Here is a 21,223-nt window from a genome sequence, read left to right on the forward strand (position 1 = left end):
TTCTTCCTAGTACTACAAATATATAATCATTATTCCACTTTTCTTTCAAGTTGATTGACTCTTCTGGGGTTAGCGAAAGAAATTTACATATTTGTCTTTTATGTTAATCTCTTGAGGTGAACTCTACAAAGGCTATTAGAAAGAGAAAAAATCCTCTGATTAATTGTTTCTGATTTTGAACAATTAGCAGAAACCAATCATTTGCATTTTAATAACATTGTAACCATCTGTTAAATGAATGCATTAATCTTGATTAGCTTGGTTCCAGACACTTGCAGTTGGGGTTTACTGATGTGTACACTGATACAGAGATTTTTAAAGTCATGTACACTTCTAATTTGTGCAGTGAAAAGTAAATGAAGAGAGTGATGCATGTTTAATGAATCTGCTCTGGAGAGTAGAAAGGCAAAACAGAAAATATTGTTCAGGTAACAAAAATGTATATAAATCAGTTAATAAGAATAGAAAAGGCAGTGATTTTGTCCTGTTTATTTTATATTAAACAAACCTTGCTATCAATCAGTGTATGGATAGGGCTGATGCTGTGGTGCAGTAGGCTAAGCCTCTGCCTGTGGCCCCGGAATCCCATATAAGTGCCATTTCATGCTCTGCTGCTCCTCTTTCAATCCAGCTCTTTGCTATGGCCTGGGAAAGCAGTGGAAGATATAGCCCAAGTGATTGGGCCCCTGCGCCCATGTGGGAGACCTGGAAGACCCTCCTGGTTCCTGACTTTGTATCAGCCCAGGTCTGACCATTATGGCCATTTTGGTAATGAACCAGTGGATGTGGATCTTTTGCTGTGTCTCTCCCTCTTTGTACCTGTAACTCTACTGCTCAAATAAATAAATGAATTAAAAAAAAAAAAAAACCAGTAGGATTTGATTGGCCAGCCACTAATGGCATAATATTATATTTTGCATTGCTCAGTAAAAATAAAATATAAAACACATAATTGTAGATAAGATCCTGCCACAGAGGCCCTCTGAGAGAAAAGGTAAAATCATAAATTAATAGAAATTATTCTACTAGGGGCCAGCACTGTGGCACAGCGAGTTAACGCCCTGGCCTGAGACGCCAGAATCCCACATGGACACCAGTTAGAGACCCGGCAGCTCCACTTCTGATCTGGCTCTTTGCTATGGCCTAGGAAAGTAGTAGAAGATGGCCCAAGTCCTTAGGCCCCTGCACCCACATGAGAGACCCAGAAGAAGCTCCTGGCTCCTGGCTTCCGATCCGTGCAGCTCCGGCCACTGCAGTCCACTGAGGAGTGAACCATCAGATGGAAGACACCTCTCTCTCTCTCTGTCTGCCTCTCCTCTCTCTGTGTAACTCTGACTTTCAAATAAATAAATAAATCTTAAAAAAAGAAATTACTAAATCATTAAAATGAAGATTAAGGGGCCATTTTATAGATCTACATCCTACAAATTTCATACCTTTTTTTTCAATTGTTTTAGCAAAATTCTTCATTTCCTTTTTTGATTTTAGCAATATGAACTACCATTAAACTCAAAATCATTTTCACTAAACATTTTCATGTTTATTAATGTGTATAATTTCCTTTTTAAATACAAATTAAAAATCTCACTGACTCAAAACCATAACAACAAATAAACTCATAGGAAGTATCAGGCTAAATGGTAAGTAAATTGAGGAATCTCTGAAGAGGAATAAAGTATATACTCTGAATCTCTTAATTTCTGCTGAAAAGTTTAACCAGCGTCCTGTTGATCATATTTAGAGACAATAAAATGGTTTGAAGAACAGATCAAAGAAGTAAAACAATAACTGTTCACATAACATTACTCTTTTTTAAAAAAAAAAAAGATTTACTTATTTATTTGAAAGTCAGAGTTACACAGAGAGAGGAAAGGCAGAGAGAGAGAGAGAGAGCGAGAGAGAGAGAGATGTCTTCCATCTGATGGTTCACTCCCCAGTGGGCTGCAGCAGCTGGACCTGTGCCAATCCAAAGCCAGGAGCCAGGACCTTCTTCCAGGTCTCCCACGTGGGTGCAAGGGTCCAAGGACTTGGGCCATCTTCTACTACTTTCCCAGGCCATAGCAGAGAGCTGGATTGGAAGTGGAGCAGCCAGGTCTTGAACCGCCACCCATATGGGATGCCAGCGCTTCAGGCCAGGGCATTAACCCTCTGCACCACAGCTTCGGCTCCATAACATTACTCTTTATGTGAGGAATCTTTGTCTTAATAACCTTACAAAATAAGTACTAAAAATAAAATCTGAAATTAACATTGTCATTGGTCTCATATGTCAGTTAATCTCTGTCAAATTACATTGCCACCTTAGCATCCATTTTACAGTCTGACATAAATAGTTTGTAACCCAGTCCTACCCTGTCACCATTGGTCTGGTGAAAACAGGCTCCCTCTTTGGGGTTATTTGTACAATAGCTCCCCAACAGAAACATACAATGGCAACAGCAAACGCTGTAGAAGAGATAATGTTCTTCAAGTGTACCATCATGATCATAATGATAACATAATTCCAATATAAAATAATGCTTACATGTTAAAGTGAAAGAAGTAAATATAATGAAATAGCATTTTTATATGATATCTTCCTCACAGTATGAAATGAATTATAAAAGTATTGTCTCCATTTTGAATGCTTTATTCTGAAAACATATAGAATAATATATACACACATTGTTTAGACTACTAAAACTTCATGAACTATTGTTCTTTAAAGAAACAAAATGGTTATATAAGAAATGATGGCAGAATAGGGAGGGAGCTTACTGCTCAAGGCTAGGGAAAGATTAAAAAAATGGGGAGAGAGTACATTCTCAGGAAAGAGTTAGGGGGAAAACTGCAGTGGAAATTCTATGGAAGGATGGGGGACATGGTAGGTCTATGTGGAGGGTGTGTACATGCACCATGAGCACGAACAAAACCCAGGGCCCTGACAGCTGAGAGCCCAAGAAAGCTTCAACTTTGGAGGGTGAGATGAAGTCAGAGTGCAGCAGCCCATGCTACTGTTGATACAGCTGACGGGACAGCCTGGCATGAGTCTGGCCTGGAGCCCTGTGGAGGACAGGGTACCTGCTAAACTAGAGGGGCAAATAAGGCACATTTCTTTCTCCCCATTCCCTGACAATGGTGCTTGGCAACCAGATGAGAGAGGGCAGGTGCCATTTTGGACATATGTAACAGCTATGCCAACTCGTGTCCAGGTGCCCAGCTACCACCGGGGAGGAGACACCTGAGTCTGCCAGGGAAGGATGATAGTGGGCTGAGCACCCATATAGGACTTTGAGGTGCCAACACAAGCTCTGGGAGTCAAACTGCCTTGTAGGAACACCCTCAAGCACCTGGCTCTGGGAGCATCTGTGCCTCTCTGTGGATGGAATAGACTAGTGGGCAGAGTGGATTCTCTACACCCTGTGAAATTTGGGAGCTTCGCATGCTGAGATTGTGGGAACACTGCAACTGCCTGAGAAGGTGCCTGAGAAGGTGTAGCTGGGTCTCCCGGCAATCACTGTGAGCGGCTCCATGTGCTCAGAGCTACCTGATTGCCTGGGGTGGGTGATTGCAAAGGATCCTTGCTCACACTGAAGAGTGCACAGACCCTTTGCGCAGTTCTTATGGCAATGGATGACTATTGCAACCACTGTGGGCTAACAGGAGGAATATTTGTGGGAAAAAGGCAGGGCCAAGAAATTACCTAGCAATAGTAACCTTGAATTTAAATGGCCTAAATTCTCCTGTTAAAAGATATGGACTGGCTGAATGTGTTATAAAAATAAGACCAATCTATTTGCTGCCTACAAGAAACACACTTCCCCAACAAATATACCCATAGACTGAAAGTGAATGGGTGTAAAAAGATATTCCTTGCTTATGGAAAACAACAAAAACAGAGTAGCCATCCTAATATTAGCCATAAAAGACTTTAACACAAAAACTGTTAAAAGAGACAAGAAGGGCACTATTTAATGATTAAGGTATCAATTCAACAGGAAGATATGACTATAATAAATGTACATGTACCCAATTACTGTTGGTTTGGCTATTTAAAAGAAATGTTATTGGATCTAAAGGGAAACATAGAGGGGCCAGCTCTGTGGTGTAGCTTGTAAAGCCATTGCTTGTAGTGCCTGCATCCCATATGTGTGCTGGTCCAAGCCATGGCTGCTCCACTTCCAATCCAGCTCTCTGCTTTGGCCTGGGAAAGTAGTAGAGATGGTCCAAGTCCTTGGGCCCCTAAACCCACATGGGAGACCTGAAAGATGATCCTGGTTCCTGGATTCAGATCGGCTCAGCCCCAGCTGTTGCAACCACTTGGGGAATGAAACAGTGGATAGAAGAGCTCTCTCTCCTTCTCTCTGCCTCTGCCTCTCTGTAACTCCACCTTTGAAGTAAATAAATAAATCTTTTTAAAAAAGGGAGACATAGGCCGGCGCCACGGCTCAATAGCCTAATCCTCTGCCTGAGGCGTCAGCACACCGAGTCAGTCAGGGCGCCGAATTCTGTCCTGGTTGCCCCTCTTCCAGGCCAGCTCTCTGCTATGGCCCGGGAGTGCAGTGGAGGATAGCCCAAGTCGTTGGCCCCTGCACCCACATGGGAGACCAGGAGAAGCACCTGGCTCCTGCCTTCGGATCAGCACAGTGCGCCGGCTGCAGCACGCCGGCCGCAGCGGCCATCGGAGAGTCAACCAACGGTAAAGGAAGACCTTTCTCTCTGTCTCTCTCTCTCTCACTGTCCACTCTGCCTGTCAAAAAAAAAGGTGGGGGGGGAGACATAGATTCCAATACCATAGTAATGGAGGAACCTCAACACCCCATTTTCATCAATGGTCAGATTAACCAGATAGAAAATCAACAAAGAAACAACAAGCTAATTGACACTGTGGACCAAATGGACTTAACTGATATCTACATAATTTTTCATTCCGCAGTTGCAGAATACACATTCTTCTCAACATGCATGGAAATTTATCTAGGATAGAGCACATAGTAGGTCAAAAAGCAAATCAGAAAATTCAAGAAAATTTATATCATACCATGAATCTTCTCTGACCATATGGAAGAAACATGTAAATCAACAACTCAACAGTCTTGAAAACATGCAAACACATGGAGACTGAACAACATGCTCCTGAGTGAATAGTGCATCAGAGAAAGAAAATCAGAAGTGTAATCAGAAACGAATGAAGATGACAATACAACATGTCAAATCTTATGGGATACAGCCAAAGTAGTGTTAAGAGGAAAGTTTATAGCAATTGATGCCTACATCGAGCAATTGGAAAGGCACCCACTAAATGAGCTAAAGGTGAATCTCAAGGACCTAGAAAAACAACAAAAAACCAAACCCCAAACTAAAAGGAGGAAAGAAATAATTAAAATTACAGAAGAAATAAATAGAATTGAAAACAATAAATACAAAAAATCAGTGAAATGAAGAGGTATTTTTTGAAGAAGTCAACAAAATTGATACACACTTAACCCACCTAAAGCAAAAAATGGAGAAGACTCATATCAATAAAAACAGAGATGAAAAAGGTAATGTAATAATAGATATTACAGAAATAAAAAAAGAATCATCAGGAATTACTGCAAAGAACTGTATGCCAACAAATCAGGAAATCTAGAAGAAATGGATATATTTCTGGACACATATAATCTACCAAAATTGAGCCATAAAGACATAGAAAACCTAAAGAGACCAATTAACTAGACAGCGATTGAATCAGTAATGAAGACCCTCCTAATGAAAAAAAATTTGGACTGTATGCCTTCACTGCTGAATTCTACCAGGCATTTAAAGATGAAATAATTCCAATTTTACTCAAGCTATTCAAAAATTAATTAAATAACTCCTTCTATAAAGCCAGCATCACCTTAATTTCCTAAATATGAAAAAGATACAGCACAGAAAGAGAGCTACAGGCCAATTTCTATGATGAACATAGATGAAAAAATTGTTAATGAAATTATAGCCAATAGAATCCAAGAAAATATAAGAAAAATCATTCACCAGTACATATCCATGGTATGTAGGGATGCTTCAATATTCACAAGTCACTAAATGTGATGAATCATATTAACAAACTGAAGAACAAATACCGTATGATTATCTCAATAGATGTAGAGAAAGCATTCCATAAAATGCAACATAATTTTATGATGAAAATATTAAGCAAATTAGGTAAAAAGGAACATTTCCCAAGAAAATCAAGGCAATCTATGAAAAACCCACAGTCAGTATCTTATTAAACGAAGGAAAACTGGGAACTTTCCCACTAAAAACCAGAATTAAAGAGGGCCACTTTCACCATTGTTATTTAATGTAGTCTTGGATTTTAAACAAGAGCCATTAGGCAAGAGAAAAAAAAAAATAAAAGGAATACAAATTGGGAAGGAAAAAGTAAAAATATCCCAATTTGCAGATGACATGATTCTATATAAAGTAGATACAAAAGGCTCCACTCAGAGTCTATTGGAACTTATAAAAGACTTTGAAAAAGTGGTAGACTATAAAATTAACACACAAAAATCAATAACCTTTGTATACACAGACAATGCCATAGCTGAGAAAGAACTTCTAAGATCCATCACATTCACAATAGCTACAAAAATTAAATACTTTGGAATAAATTTAACCAAGGATGTCAAAATCTCTATGATGAGAAATGAAAAAAAAAAAAAAAGAAAAAGAAAGAAATAGAAGACACAAAAAATGAAAAATTTTCCATATTCATGATTTGGAAGAATCAATATCATAAAAATGTCCATATTACTGAAAGCAGTTTCCAAATTCAATATGATACCAATCAAAATACCTATGACTGGCCTGCGCCATGGCTTAGTAGGCTAATCCTCCACCTTGCAGTGCCAGCACACCGAGTTCTAGTCCTGGTCGGGGCACCAGATTTTGTCCCGGTTGCCCCTCTTCCAGGCCAGTTCTCTGCTGTGGCCCGGGAGTGCAGTGGAGGATGGCCCAAGTCCTTGGGCCCTGCATGAGCATGGGAGACCAGGAGAAGCACCTGGCTCCTCCCTTTGGATCAGCGCGGTGCGCCAGCCGCAGCGCACCAGCTACGGCGGCCATTGGAGGGTGAACCAACAGCAAAAGGAAGACCTTTCTCTCTGTCCTCTGTCTCTCTCTCACTGTCCACTCTGCCTGTCAAAAAAACAAACAAACAAACAAACAAAAATACCTATGACATTCTTCTCAGATTTAGGAAAACAGATGTTAAAATTCATATGGAAACACAAATGATCCTGAATAGTTAAAGCAAACAATGCCAGGGACATCACAATACTGGATTTCAAGACACACTACAGGGAAGTTATTATCAGAGGAGATTATCAACATGGTATGGCCTAAGATAGGGAAGTTATTATCAAAAAGGCTGGTACTAGTCAAAAAAGAGACACATAGACCAATGGAACAGAATTATCACATGCACACACACAAATATATACAGTTAATTAAGCATGTTTGAAACTGATGAACAAGACCAAAAGAAGAGAGAAAGTGCGATGTCCATATGAATGAACCTGTTTCCTGAAGCTCTTCCAGAAGAATTCATTCTATAGAAAATGAGAGAAAAAGGAACGAAAAGGTTCCTCTACTCTTTAGCAAGGTTTACTTAGTTCTGTCCAAAAACTTTAATTTTGTGTCTGTAGAGTTGCTAAAATATTCACAGACTAATAAAAGAAAGACAGTTCTTTTGTTATTATTTATATTTTGAATTTCATTTTATGCTTATTTTTAACTTATATATAGAAAATTGTACACATTTAAATAGTATTATGTGATATTTTAATGCATGCATACATTTTGCAAAGTTCAAATCAGGGTTAAGTTCTCATTTTTTTTTTTGTAATAAATAAAAACATTCAAAGAACTTTCTTCTAGTTTTCTTTTCCTTTTTAGAAAAATATATGGTGCAGTATCATTATGAACTGTGAAAAAGAACACCAGAGTTTCTTACTCCTTCTTAAATGTGATCTAGTTCCAACTTTTCAGCTTTTTCCTATCCCCTCTTTTACCCTCTCCACACAGCCTCTGGGAATCACCAGTTTACTCCCTACTTCTTACCAGATCAATATTTTGAGAATACACATATGAGTGAAATTGTGTGGTAGTTGTCTTTATACGTCTGACTTATTTCACTTGACATAATGACAATTCCATCCATTTGTTGCAGTTTTCAACACCACCAATTATGGAAATGAGAATTCAGATCACAGTGATATAACCCCCTAATCCAGTTAGACTGGCTGTTATCAAACAGACAAAAAATAAATGCTAGTGAAAATGTGAAGAAAATGGAGCTCTGGCACACTGTTGAGGAGAATATAAATTAGTATGACTCTGGTGAAAAAATAACATGGAGGCTGCTAAAAAATTAAAATGCAGCTTTCATATTATCGCGCAATCTCACTACTGGGTATATATCCAAAGGAAATGAAATCAGCCTGCTAAATGGACATCTATACTACCATGTTTATTACAGCAGTATTCACAATAGGCAAGAAATAGACACAATCTAAGAGTCCATTGATGAGTGGATTAAGAAAATGAAGTGTATATACATGTAAAAAGTGTTACTCACAAGCTACTGGCTGTACTTTCATTGAAATGTAGATAGAAAATCTTTTAAATTTTTTTAATAAAACATAACAGTGGCTACTATCAGATAAAGAAATCAAAGATCATGGGCTTAAGGCAGAGGGCACAAATAAACATGTTGTTTGAGAGAGGCTACTACAAATGCCCTTTGATTTACTCATCCTGCAAGAATTAAACTATACCCCCAAAGGATTGTAATTGTACTAATTAATTAATTTGTTGCTTTTTGTTTTCATTAATGAACTGATTTTTCTAAACTGATGAATGTTGCCAAATGAGGCATAAAAACAACATGACGTTTGTAAGTTACAATCTGATAGTCTCTTCTCAATGGATAGCAACTAAAGATGTTTTCTTACTACAATCTAATACTTTTTAGGTACAATAATTGTAGGCACCACTTCTGCTTTTATATATGAAAAATTAGAATTTTACTTTCAATGTCATACAGCAGGTATATCATCAAAATTCTCATTAAAAATCTAAAGAAAGTTTTTTTTTTTTGAGTATCACCAAGGAGATCTTCTAAGGACAGATATATTTTGGCAGTTGAATGTCATTGGTCTTTATCAAAAAAGGGAGCAATAAATATTACAAAGTTCATCAAAATAAAGGATTTTAGTGAGAATCCAATATCTTATAAAAAAGGTACATTTCATCAAATTTATCCATATAAATATGTCATCTGAGTCATCAAAAATATTTATTATATTTAAAATCATTTTAATGTATTTTGATGCATTGAAAAGGTTTTTAATATAGATGTTTTCCTATCATATACTAGGATTTTTAAAGAAAATAACAGTTTTTATTGAACAATAGTCACCTTCAGACTGATTTCAAATAAAATGTTATAGAAGTTCTATTTAGAACCAGATGCTGTCCAACTATTGCTTTTTTGTTAAATTTTTATTGAATTAAAGAGGACAGATTTCATGTATTTCATAGATACAATTCTCAGAAGATAACCATATCTTCATCTGTTTCTATCGTTTTGCTATTACAGAAATTAGGTGGCACACAGCCTTCTTTGAAAAATATTTTAAACATACTACTACCACCTTAATAGCATCATCTCCCTATATCAAAATCTGGATTCCAGTAAAAAGGACCACAGACTGAGGATGATTTGGTAAGAGCACACACACATATTTGTGATATTTCATCTAGAATTGGGTAACATTTTGTTTATTTCTTGATTCCATTGAAGAGACATCACCATTGCAACTCAGGGAAGTTTAATTTTTGTTGTCCAAATGCTGAAGTGAAGCCACCTGGCACTTCTATGATAATAACAGAATGTTATATAAAGTTCTGATTGTGATTGCAATAGGAAGGAAAAATGTCACGCAGGTGACTAACTCTGTATGCAAATTCCTTGAGAATCTTTTTTCAGAAAGAGAAAATTTGTGTTATCTAGGTCAAGGTGAGACATTGTGTATACATTACATGCTAATTATTAATCTTTCAAGGAATCCAGAGTGACAGCAGTTTTGACAATCATGACAAATCAGATGAGCTATTAAGCCATTAACTCTCAGGAGAAAAGCATACTTAGAGAATGGGGAAAAAAAGAGAGAGGGCTAAGCTAACCTTCCCTTTCCCTCGCTATGGAAGCCATGCATATCAACCTTTTACTTTAAAACTTTGGAGAAGAGTGGTTAGTTTGTCCACCTCAGACATTTTATAAGGGTCAGGAATGGCATGATGAAAAGCTTTCCACCATATTTACGTACTAATTCTTGGGTGCCACTGCTGCCACCATGTGTTAGGACGCATTCTTAGAAATAAACCCGGACTTGCACCCTCATTTCTCTATTCTAAGCCCAACTTGTTCTTTCATTTCTCTATTCTCTTCAAGGTAGGAAACTAATTCTATTATGAAGGAATCTGTAGGATGCACAATTTAATCTTTAGACCTTATAAAAGAGATGGCCAACATTTTTCTGCAATAGCATAGCCAAAATAAGAACTTAAATAATAATCTCATAGCTAGATTCACTTCGCCATCAGCGAAGTATACAGTAAGTAGAAAAAACCTCCCTTTCAGACCAAAGGGAAAGAAAGTTTTAAAGTGAGAATATAATTTTCCTCATGGGCATTGTCTACCTTAGAAAAACTACTACAGAACATGCCTGTGACTTTAGACTTGTAGCAGGCCACCGAAGATTAGAGATGGGACACGGGCACTCCCTTGATTTGCATCCTCTGGTCTGCTTTAACACAAACCAGGAGGAAAAGAAACCTCGGCATCAGAAGCAATGGGTGGCAGGCCTACTAATGGCTGATCTGTACAGTGATCTGCCCTCAAGGAGACCCAACAGGCCAGTCCACTGCAGTGGCTTTCAATGTGGTAAGCCTGGGCTTCAGCAGAAGTCAGCTTGTGAAGAGCCCTGGCAGCTCTGCCAAGAGTTGGATCACTGGAAATGGACCTGCCCTGGAGTCGAAGGATGCCCAGGTCAGAGCCACAGATCTTATTGGCTCTAAGCTGAAAAGCCCTTCACTCAGCCCAACTTCCAAAGTGACCACTGCAGCTGAGGGGATGGTCAAGTAGGGTCAGCAACATTGCAGGCAGAACTGTAAATTTCTTGTTAGAGATGCCCCCTGCCTTGACCTGGCCAGCTCTCCTCCCAGGCCAGCCAAGTAATGAAAGTCAACAGAGTGCCTTCCCCTAGGAGGTTCACACCTCCCTTAGGATATACCCCATGTGAAGAGATAGATAGGTCTGGGCCTCTGAATTTACAAGGCCTAAAGCCCACCAGATTATTATCAAGCCCCTTCTATCAGGTTCTATTTGCCTCTCAATCAGAAAACTTCATTGTAGCTTAGACAGCACCTTTCTTAGCTCCTCTAATAATGACTCTGTCCTTTGTTCTACGCCCTGTCTAGTGCACTCGGGCCTCATTCCTTTGTAATCATAACCTCTACTCTACCACCAATGGCTCTACTCCCAACCTGTGTGTACTGATGGTCCTCTTCCCCACTTAATGCTGTATAATTGTTCAAACCTGGTAAATGCCACTCTTAGGAGCATTGGTTACTATCCTCACTCTGTCTTTTATGACCTTGTCTAAATATGATCAGAGTCGGCAAACTTGGAAGGCTTCCATAGCCTTGGCAACTCATGACAACAGCCTAGGATGGTTACTGGCGCCATAAACTAGAGTGTCAATTTGTTGGGTCAACAACAGGAGCCACTGTGCACTTGCTCCTCATGTGGGATCTCTGTCCTTAATGTGCTGTCCATTGTTATTTAATGCTATAACTAGTACTCAAACAGTATGTTTCACTTTGTGTTTCTATGTGGGTGCAAACTGTTGAAATCTTTATACTAAATTGATCTTCTGTATATAAAGAGAATTGAAAATGAATCTTGATGCAAATGGAAGGGGAGAGGGAGCGGGAGAGGGGAGGGTTGCGGGTGGGAGGGAAGTTATGGGGGGGGAAGCCATTGTAATCCATAAGCTGTACACTGGAAATTTATATTCATTAAATAAAAGTTAAAAAAAAAAAGAAATAAACCCGCTAAAACTACACCGTAATTAAGTTGAGTGGGAACTCTTAGAAAGATGTATTGTCTGGAAGTTATTACCTTCATGTCAGTCAGCTCCTTCATAGAAAACAAGGACCTGTTCCATTCACAGTGGTGTTCTGAAAGATGTGGTTATTGAGAATATGGGATCTTGGTAGTACTCATTTTGGTTGATAATTCTGAGCAAATAGATGATATTTTATCTTTGGAAATATTTATGAATTTATTAATGTGAGACACCAATAGAAAAAAAATTGACAAATTTAGAGCATATAATTTTCTAGAAAATATTAAATATTTAATATTAAAATATACATACATCTACCACCATCTACCATCATCAGAGTCAAGAAGGAAGTGAGCATTTTTAACAGCCAGATTTCCTCATGCCAATTTATAATCCTCCTTCCTTTATGTCCCTGTCTCCGTCAACATTAAAGAACAACTGATCTGCTTTCTTTCTAGAATTTTACATAAATGAAGCTATAGAAAATGTTCTTTTTTTGGTTTTGTTTATTTTGACTCAGGTTAATGATGCTAAATTTCCACTGTTAACTAATTATTATTATTCCACTGTGTGCACATATGATCTATTCTTTTGACTGACATTTGAATTGTCCATCATCATCCTTTTTACTATTGGAAATAAAGTACAGTAAATATTTATGCTAAAGTCTTTGTATGGACATGTAAACTCCTCCAAGGCAGTAAGCTTTGAAAACTGTAGGGGTAAATTTTTTGCTCCTCTTCTTTCAGAAATCAGTTGCTTTATTATTATTTTAAATTATATGCATTTATTTATTTAACATTTCATTGAGATACAATATTTACCAGGAAATGCACATAAGTGCATAAACAAATGAGTTTTGGTCTTCTGATCACACTCATAACTAACACCCACATCAGGAATAAGCTCCACTGGTACCCCAGAGTCCTCACTATTCCCCCTCAACATTTCCATATCTTCTAACACAAGAATGAAGATTATGTTGTTACATGGTATGATTCAGTGAAGGATTTGTATATAATTTGTAATTATATACCAAATGATAGGGCAACCACAATATTTATATACTCTATATTAACTACCAAAAATGTGAGAAAACATGCAGTGTTTGTCTTTTGGGGTCTGGTTGATTTCAGTTAGCGTAATGACTTCAGTTGCATTCCTTTTCTTGTAAACATCAGGATTTCATTCTTTTTAATGTCTAAGTAACTTTATACTGTGTATATATGCCTCATTTTCATTTTCTAATCATTGTTCTATGGATATTTAGGTTGATTCCATAACAGCTATTGTAAATTGAGCTGCGATAAACATAGGTGTGCAGGTAACTCTTCCATATGTTTATTTCATTTCTTTTATATATGTTCCCAGGAGTGGGATAGCTGGGTCACATGATAGATCTATTTTTAGTTTTCTGAGAAATCTTTATACTGTTTCACATATTGATTGTACCAATTTACCTTCCCACCAAGAGTGTAACAGCATGCATTTTTTCCACATCCACATGAACACTTATTATTTTTTGATTTTTTAAAAATAATAACCATTCTCAATGGGGGTGAAGTGATACAGCATTGTGGTTTTTTGTTTTTTTTTTTCTTTATGACTAATATGCTGAACTTTTTTTCACGTGTCTGTTGACCATTTGTATTTCACCATTTGAAAAATGTCTATTTATATTCCTTGCTCACTACTTAACTGGGTTGTATGTTTTGTTGTTAGTGAGTTTCTTTTCTTTCTTTTCTTTCTTTCTTTTTTTTTTTTTTTTTACTTTTTGACAGGCAGAGTGGACAGTGAGAGAGAGAGACAGAGACAAAGGTCTTCCTTTTGCCATTGGTTCACCCTCCAATGGCCACCGCGGCTGGCGCGCTGCGGCCGGCGCACAGCACTGTTCCGAAGGCAGAAGCCAGTTGCTTATCCTGGCCTCCCATGGGGTGCAGGACCCAACCATTTGGGCCATCCTCCACTGCATTCCCTGGCCACAGCAGAGAGCTGGCCTGGAAGAGGGGCATCCGGGACAGGACCGGTGCCCCGACCGGGACTAGAACCCGGTGTGCCGGCACCGCTCAGCAGAGGATTAGCCTGTTGAGCCACGGCGCCGGCCTAGTGAGTTTCTTTAGTTTCATATTAATTAATAGGACTGCATGTTAATCCTTTATTGGATGCATAGTTTGTAAATATTTTCTCCCTTTTTTTTACGTTGTTAATGGTTTGCTTTGCTGTGCAGAATCTTCTTAGTTATTTTAATTCCATTTCTCTAGTTTTGCTTTGTTACTTGTGCTTCTGGGGTCTTAGCCATGAAGTCTTTGCCTAGGCCAATGTTTTTTAAAGATTTTCCATATGTTTTTCTCTAGTAATTTGATGGTTTCAGGTCAAAGTTTATATGCTTTATCTCTTTTGAGTTGATTATTTTATGAAGTGTGTTTTAAGGATTCTTAAAAGTAGACAAAAGGCATAGATTGGGTAACTTATAAAGAATTATGTAGACAGGCAGTGCCAAAAATGATGTATTGCAATATTATGGAACCAAGGTCATTGTCATTTAGTGTAAAACTAAGGTGTGTGTTTCTGACTTTAAAGATAGAAAAATAGATTCATGAGTCATGGATTGTGATGATCTCTATAAGACAGAATGGCTGATAGAAGGGATCCTCCTCTAATGTCTTCAGCAAAGAAAATAGCCCCATCTCCTTAGTCTTAGCCCAGTGGACCTGTTTTAGACATCTAAACTTGAAACTCAAAAGATATTGTATATGTTTTTTTTTAGACCATCAAATTTGTCCTAATTTTTACAGTATCCATAGGAAGCTAGTACTCCTCCACTGGGACCATGACACTATTTCATTTCTTGTGTAATAATGCCAACATGAGCACTGCATCCAATGGTCCTCAAAATATCTGATCATGCCGTCTCAGACTAAAATTCTATTGTAAAGGCCACTTTTTCCTTTGTGAAGGAATTCAGCAGATTATTGACATATTCACTGTTATGGCACTGTAAGATTCCTTCCATAAGCCATTGCATTCTGAGTTGGAAAAACTGCTCAAAGTTAGCATTTTGGGCAAGTTATTGTGATTATTTTTAATTGTGAGCACTACAGTCAACCTCCTGACCACACAACCATGATTGTTGCTATAAATAAAACACTATCTTTGTTGAATGTCCATCAGTCTTGCCCTAAGATTCCTGTATTTTTAAACTATCCTTACAATACTTTGTAGGTCAGGTACCCCTAGATGCCAATCAGATGCTTCTACTCATTTTAATATTCATTCTCATCTTATTTTTGATGATTAATCACCATCTTTAGACCCCTATGATTCCATAAATCTACTTTCTCCATGCACTCAGAAAATCTAAGTCAGCAACAGAACCTTCTACTTTTAACCCTCACCAGCAAAGAAAAGCCATTAATGAGTTTGTCAGTAGTGCTGGTGGCTCCTCTCAATCATGTTTTACTATTTTGGTAAATGTGTTGTTCTCCAGGTTCTCTGATGGAAACTAGTTTGGTTATACATTTTCTGATCTTATTTAGCATTTCTCCTTGTTGAATTTCTGATTACTTCTTCCTGTCTCCACCATGGTGATTTCTACATATCTATACCATGGCCTGGGGATCAATGTTCCCATCAATCTTTAAAGCCATTGGCAGCATTTTTCCCTGGCTGCTGAGACTCTGGCACCAAGTCAAAACCTGTGACATGAGGGAGTGCTCTCCTTTTGTTAAACTCTGTCTTGCTCAGTTACTTTAACAAGGTGACACTGAAGTACACTGTTCACAATTTCTGAGGCTGGAAGTCTGAGATGAGGATGACAGCATAGTTGAGTTCTTAAGATACTCTCTTCCAGACTGCAGGTTGCCAAGTGATGGCCTCACAACTGGGAAAATTGTGAACTACTTTTCTGGCTTCTTCTTACAAAGGCACTAATCAGAGACATGAAGGTTTTATCTTCATGACTTATGCAACTGCTCAAGTCCTCACCTCTGGAAGTGGTATTTCAACATTAGAACATTGTCACGCTCTCCTTTTCCCAGCTTCATGTTCAGGTCTCTACCCTTGTTCTGAACATCTCAGAATCCAGTCCTCTGCGGATTCTCATTGACAGTGCTCCTCAATATTTACTAGCTCTACAGGGCTTCATGGCAGAATTATTCTTCTCCATAGCTGATCTAGCATTGCACAGGAAGAGTTATATTGTGATTGAACTGTGGTTAATGGTCCTGTGGCCAAGAGAAAAATGAGGCTTGGGAGTGGGGCGATATTTGGCCTTGTGATACAGAAATTTCTGTATTGTATCCCAGCACTAACATAATCCTCCATTTTCACAAGGAGTGAATGGCACCATGCTCTAGGGCCCAGATACCACAGCCATGGTTGGACTAAGACTCCCCAACAATATTTGGGGCACTGAGCAGTTGCTTCAGTCCTCAGCAAGCTATAAGGAGCCCTTAGTGGGCTGGAACAGGAAATCCCACCATGGAGTGCAAAAAGGAGAGTAAGAGATCTTAGACTTCTTTTTTAAAAAAAAACATTTTATTTATTTATTTTATAGGTAGAGTTACAGAGAGTGAGAGGGGGAGATGGAGAGAAATGTCTTCGATCTGCTGGTTCACTCATCATGTGGCCACAACGACTGGAGCTGAACCCACCTGAAGCCAGGAGCCAGGAGCTTCTTCTGGGTCTTCCATGTGGGTGTAGGGGTCCAAGCACGTGGACCATCCTTCGCTGCTTTTCAAGGCCATAGCAGAAAGCTGGGTCAGAAGAAGAGCAGCTGGGACTAGATCTAGGGGATGCCGGTGCTGTAGGTAGAAGATTAACCTTCTGCACCACAGTGCCGGCCCTGTCAGATTTCTTTTAATCCAGAGGATTCAAGTCACATGCTTAAGCATAACTTGCTGGGTCTTTTCTAATTTTTGTCTTCTAGGCTATGGATAGACTTCCAGCTATGGGTAACTCAGCATCCATTCCATGGACACACAAGCAGGATGCATGCTTAGTAATTGGGAAATTCTTAAGCTAAAGTCTAAGTAAATAAAAAAATAAATAAATAAATAAAAATTAAAAAAAACCTATGCATTCCTCTGTAACACTGTCAAAAATACAATGGGAAATGGAGAGATCTGCCGATAAGTGGTTCTTTCAACACTAATTCAAGCAAAACTTGACCTCTTATGTAGGGAGCAAAAAATGGTCAGAAGTTTCTTATCCACAGATATTTATAAAATTACATGAACATTTTACCCATGAAAGGAGTAGCCAACTATATTATGCCCCTGCTCTCTAAAAAGGGAGTATCTGGTAGATATAGTGGATGATATACAGCCAGTTGGTCCTTGCACATCTCAAGCTCAACAAGTCTCAACATTAGAACCATTTTCAAAAGGTACAAGGCCATCACCTATATCACTATCATTTACCTCCTGTCACCCCATGACCTCCTAGTTTCAAACCTTCCTGTTGTCCTTTAACAGAGAACAGACCAACTGGAATAACTCATAGTGAGGGTGTACTGGCACTGTCCTTTGAGAAAAGTGGCAAATGAAGATGCTGGGACAATTAGAATACCGGCCGTGGCAGCCATTGGAGGGTGAACCAATGGCAAAAGAAGACCTTTCTTTCTCTCTCTCTCTCTCCACTCTGCCTGTCAAAAAAAAAAAAAAAAAAAAAAGAAGAACCCTGGATAATCACTGAGTTTGCATATAAATGTGACAATTTCCTAAATGAATCAGGAGATTCTTAATCTGTGCTAACTTCCTACACAGGACTTCTGTCTTCAAAAGCTTTGGTTTCATCCCTGAGTGCCTCTGTCAAGTTAATTGTTCCCACATTTAAGGCATCTGTTGTGATGTTAACAAAGACTGAGGCAGACACAAGCCTGGAAGGTGTTACTACTGGAGTAAAAGAGTAGAAAACTCCAGTCTGGGATCAGGGAATACCTGGATAGGCTATACATGCTGTGGCTATCAGAGTCCTATAAGACAAAGCAACATTTCCTCATCAAGCATTGTTACTCTATAAAACTAGAAGGTAGATGGGGACTTCAACCTCTTACTGAAAAGTTTATCAGACATAGAGACCTGGTTCCATGTCAGCCTACCTGTAATACTCAATTCTGCCTGTTTTAAAGCCAAGTGGGGAATATACAATGTATGAGATCTCTGGGTTATTAATGAGGCTGTCATTCCACTTCATGATTCTGTACAAAATTCTTACATTATATTAACACAGATACTTGAAAGCACACTATGGTTCATAGTCGTAGACCTAAAGGGTGCTTTTTTGCATCCCTTTAAATCAAGATTACCAGTATTTGTTTCCCTTTTAATGGACTAATCCATCCTCAAATACAACTCAACATTATCCTTGAGCAGACCTTCCTCAAGGCTTCAGTGATAGTCTTCATTTATTTGGTGACACACTTGCAAAGGAACCCAGAGAGCTCCAGTTAAAAACTGGAGCAATTTTGCAATATGTACATGATATATTCTTATTTGCAGTATCTCTAAGTAGGACTCATGAAAACACCACCATTATATTAACATAGATACAAAGTTTCCCTATAGTTCTGATTTCTAAATAAGAGATAAACTACTTAAGGTATATTCTGACCCCAGAAGAGCATGCTCTTTCATTTAAGAGAAAAAAAAAAAAAGCTACAAAACTTCATTATATGTGGGAATACCATAGAGGAAGATACAGCTGACATTCCTGGGAATTGCATTTGGGTTGATATCCAAACCTTTAAATGAGGCTTTATGTGGTCTTTACACAGACCCATTTCACTGGACAGGGAAATATCAGGAGACCTTCCAAAAGATTAAAGAGCTGTTAACAGAATCTCTAGCACTAGGAATCCCTAACTGGGACAAGCCATTCACCCTATTTGTAGCACAAAAACAAGGAATTGTGCTAGGTGCATTGACTCAGAAATTGGGTCCACTTTCTCACTTTCTACTTTTATTAATAACTAGATTCAGTGTATGTATAATGGCCTGTGTGCTTATGGGCTGTTGTTTCTACAGCACTTTTAGTAGAGAAAACCACCAAGTTGACTTTAGACCAGTCAGTAGCTTAAATGTCAAATACTTCATCATGTGTAAGGAGTTCTAGAAATTAAAGGACATCAATAATAAACAGAAGAGTGCTCTATAAAATACCAAGCTCTGTTGTTAGAGTAATCTAAGGTAACTTTCAAAGTATGTTCAGCCCTCAATCTGACTAACCTGTTGATATCTGCTGGTACTGAACAGTAAATTTGATCTCATTTAGAGACACTAGATTAGGTTTACTCTAGTAGGCTTGATCTATGAAGTGAACCTTTGGAAAATCCAGATGTTGACTGGTTTAATAGTCAAAACAGTTTAGTGGAGCAAAGAGTTAGAAAGGTAGCTGATTCCCTAAAGACGCATACTCAGGTAATAGAAGGTCAGCATTGCCATATAATGCTGCAACTCAAAAGGGTGAACTTACTGCTTTGTCTAGGGCCTTACAATTAGGAAAAGGCCAAAGAGTCAATATTTACACAAATTCCAAATATACTTTTCTTGTGTTTTATGCAAATTCAGAATTTGGAGAGAAGGAAGCCTACTGACTGCAAAGACATCTCACATTAAACATGGGAAAGTGATACTAGTTCTCCTTCAAGCAGCAATGGAACCTCTGGAAGTGACTGTCATTTACTGCAGTGGGCACTAGAAGGAAGAAATCCACAAGAGAAAAGAAAGCAAAAAGAGCTGCTGCACAGGAAACTCTAGAAGTGATTTTAATACCTTGGTCTGTAGACATAAACAAAAATCCTTACTATACTGAGCCTTAAATAGAATAGGCTCAGTAATGGGGTTACACTAAAGATGTCAATGACTGGTGGAATTTAAATGGCCTCTCAGTGGAAAATTATGAAGGAAACACATGACCTTACAAATTTGTGAAGACAAGCTCTAATGCAAATAGTTTCTTGGGTACTTGGAGGCAAAGGACTACATACTATTTGCTATAAGGGAAGCATTCATTTCTCTAGCCTCTGTTTACACGTTAGTCCTAGTGGTCCTATCAGGAGACTCCCTTTACTCCCTCCTATACAAAGGAGAGAAAAACACCTAGGTAAAGTTTGGCAGATAAAGCTGACATGCCTTAAGCAAATCATTACAAATGTCTACTAGTCTTTTTATACTTTCAAAGGTGGACAGAAGCTTTTCCAAACCGAACAGAAAAAGCACAAGAGGTGTCTAAAACCCTGCTGAAAGAAGCAATTCCACACTTTGGACCCTGCAGTCACTCCAAAATGACAATGGATCCTCTCTTATGTCTAAAGTGACTTGGCAGATAACCACTTCCCTAGAGACCTCTTATAACTTCCATGTCTGTCAGTGGCCTCATCCATCAAGTAAGGTTGAAAAAGCTGATTAAAGTCTTAAAAGAATTCTGAGCAAACCTTACCAAGACACTTCAGAATCATGGCTTCAGCTACTGCCTATTGTCCTCTTCAGGATGAGAATGACTCCCAAGTCTGTTTTAAAACATAGTCCATTGGAAATGCAACAAGAAAGACCCTTCCTTACTTCTGAATGCTCTAATTCAGAAACTCAAAATCAGACAAAGCATATTTTCATTACTGTCAAGTACAAAAGGCTCTGATAGGATATGGTAGCACATTTCTTCCAATACCAGATCCTAAAACTTATGAGCAGCCTGTCACCCCAGGACACTTCATTTTAATGAAGACTTAGGAAGAATGCTTTCTTGCTGAAAAATAGCAGCCTACATGGAAGGAACCCTATAAGGTGCTACTTAGCACTGTTACTGCAGTTGAATTACAGAGCATCCAAGTTGAGAAAATTTGTCCAGAATTAAACTTTACTTGTTGCAACTTCACATGTGCACGCAGAGTATATGTCTGTCTGCCCTTGAGAGCCACTTAAAGACCCTGAATACTTCAAAAGGCAAAAAGATAAGTAAAGTCTTAGCTTTTGTCAAATCAAGGTATTGCACTTTATGAAAGATATCTTTTTTGAACCTCTTCTCCTGATTCTCTCAGGAAGTTGCTACTAGCAAGAAAGCTCCCTAGTGAATTTCTCCATTATAAT

The sequence above is a fragment of the Lepus europaeus genome, chromosome 15, assembly GCF_033115175.1.
Source record: "Lepus europaeus isolate LE1 chromosome 15, mLepTim1.pri, whole genome shotgun sequence".
NCBI classification, from domain to species: domain Eukaryota; kingdom Metazoa; phylum Chordata; class Mammalia; order Lagomorpha; family Leporidae; genus Lepus; species Lepus europaeus.